Source organism: Notothenia rossii (genome assembly GCF_949606895.1).
Source record: "Notothenia rossii genome assembly, chromosome: 4".
Classification (NCBI taxonomy): Eukaryota; Metazoa; Chordata; class Actinopteri; order Perciformes; family Nototheniidae; genus Notothenia; species Notothenia rossii.
In genome coordinates, this window is record NC_136902.1 from 84,421,998 (window position 1) to 84,425,098 (window position 3,101).

Here is a 3,101-nt window from a genome sequence, read left to right on the forward strand (position 1 = left end):
TATTTGTATTGTACAGAATGAAATGAATGTCAATTGATTCTCATTTAGAAACGTTTCTGTTTGTGTCCTTTCATTTATGTGTACATAGATTTTTGATCATATCCACATATCCACATAACCCCTTTATGGCAATCACTGCATTTACATGAATTGACCTGGGGGAAGCTGCATTGTGCTGTTTTTAATTATCAGTGTACTCCAGTAGATGGCAGTGAGCCTCCATTGCATGCATATTATAAAGTAGGTAATCTACTGCACTGCACATGGTGCAGTCATGCAGCAGCCCATCTTAAAGTGCCTGGGGCAATGATAACAGAAAACCAAGCACTAGCACGTGTCCAGTAACACATGTGCAGTATGAACATCTGGAAGACCATAAATTGCACAATGCTAATAATTGCGAATGACTAACATAAATGTGCTGCTAGCGACAGATGTTAACAATGGTTTGTACTCACAGCCTTCTATTAGCGTTGACATGAATGGACTTGTGCCCCTTGGCATTTGTAAACTAGGCTTACTTATGGTGGTACAACATAAGCAATGACATGGTCCAGTTCTTCAGCTTGGATCAGATTGACAGCAGCTTTCAATCATAGGGATGTACAGTATCATGTGCTGTAACACTACTACAACTTCCATACTGCTATTAATAACTAAAACGTACATATTGATGTTTTGGATCTCAAGATCTCAAGAGCTATTCACCTGAATGCAGCATTGAATCTTTAGAATAGTGATGCATTTCTTCTCCTCAAGGTCAGACTGTAAGAACTCTGATGTCCACATGTACTAGAAAAAAGCACAACTCTGGAGGTGTTTTTATTCCTGTGATTGAATTATACTGCTTCATCACCTCAGCTGTGTGTTCCCTTCTGCCCATATGTGTGTGTTTTGCCTGCATATTGCTGATATGGAGGGCAACCCCGTTTGCAGCAGGGTAGAGACCACAATCACACGCCTACTCTCGCATTCAGTTAACTAAAACTGTCAATTGTTGGTACTAACTGATTTATTTTTTGCCACTGAAAGCCAATCTGACGAACAAAACATCCCTTTCAACCCATTTAAAGCCTATCGTTTTAGTTGTGAGAGCTACCCATTATGTGTGAAGGGGGCTTTGTGTCATGCGGTGAAATTATCCTTTTTCATACCCTGTTCATGCGTGTTTAAAAAAGCACACATCTTCACATGTTTTGCTTCAGATGTATGAACACCTTACCTGAATTCTTCCTTCAAATATGGCCATTATATGTAAATTAGCTGTATTTGTTTTCCCAACAATACAGGGCAAGTGTTGAGGAAAGAGCCCAGTCGAGTCACGCTTTATGGGCTGCGTTCACTTCCCTTACACAACACTGAGTTACATAATTGAACAGGATTTGTGTGAAACGGCGGGCTGTTTATATGACAACTGAAAATCAGGTCAGACTTTTCAGGGGAGAATATGTTGTACTGTATAAGCACACCTTTGAACCACCGTGCACAGTGTGCTTCACTATGCAACAGAAGGAGCATGTACATTGCATTTACGGTACATTAAGTCTACGAACATATTTTTAGCCTGGCTAGCTCCTCTGTGAATTATCCTCCTAACCTGATCCCACTGTGGTGATCCAACTGAGCCCTAAAAACCCATTTATGCATCTTATGGTGCCCAGAAGAGCATTTGGCCACATCACACAATACGATTAATTTGAAATGCATTGCTTTGAACTTTCGGGGAGACCCCCAGCACGTGCATTTCAACCCTGAATGCACCGGTTGTAAATGTACAAAGCCGGGATTTCATAGAAAAATACATGGCCCGTGATGATTGCTGTGCCACTGCGTAAGTGCTGTCTCATGCAGGCAGAATCTCTGACAGTGTGATTGTTATTACAGTTTATCTCATTACACCATCTGCTCTCAGCCTCAGCATCTTACTTGCTTGTCTAGATCCTCTGATACATCTCATGACGATATTGCAGACTCTGCAGTAATATACCTCACAAATGTTACATTTTATAACAAGTTGGAAATATAATTAAAATTGAGAAAAACACATTTTATGCAGGTGTGTGTTGTATTCAGGGGATCAGGAGCTGGAACACTTGCCAAGAGCCAAAAAAGAAACATTGCTGTTGTCTGCTTTCTATTTTTTGAATTGATGATATCAGGTACACAGCTATCCAATGAAGACACTTCAGGCGTCCTCTTTTTCTCATCATTGTTTAAAGAATGAAGACACACAATGTTGCTTTACGATGTGTCTGTGTAAGAAGCCCAGGGGACAGTTAGTGTGGGAAGAGGCAGAAGAGGTACAGTACTGTATGCAGCCAGCTACCTAGAGAGAGGGCATCTGGCTATGCTCACTGATAACTCCCCCACAGCCCAGAGAGCGGCCGTGAGTCAGGTGCTCATGAAAACACAACACTACCATGGGAACCCGAGAGTAGGAAATAGGAAGAGTGAGTGAGAAAAAATAAATAGATAAGCCGCTTTGCTCCAGTGTGAGTTTTGCTAGTTCTGCTTTTCCTTCATAAAGCCCGTTTTCCTGACTCATGTAGGTACAGCCTCCATGTGACGTTTACCATCCATTCTCCCGTAACTGCAAAGGACAACTGTCAAAAATAGCAACAGACTGAGAAAAAAAGGGTAGAAAAAAAAATAGAAATAGACTAGTTCGCAACACTTTATGCTAAGCAGTGCCTTGTATCTGTTGCTCAGCCCAAAAGGTCAGCCAACTCAGCTGATTTAAAGGCTAACAGGCCGTCATTGTTTCCTCACAGGCAGCCAAAGGGGATTTTTCTGTCCGCTCAGTGTTTGCCTTTTTTGCTGTTAACTCATTACAAAAAGACGATGATATGATTACCGAGTAAATGGGATAATTTAAATGAGATTTGAATGACAATCAGGTTTTGTAAAGGTTATGTTCATATTTATTCTAATACATGCTATAACAAGGTCATAAGGTAACTGAGAAGGAAATCACTTGAGGAATGAGGCGCTGTTTTAAGTAAATGAAAAGACAAATGGTGGCATAGAGGTTACAGGTCAAAAGAAAAAACAGAAGCTGATTTCCTCTCCATTTCTGATTGACCTCCAATTACAGCACAGAC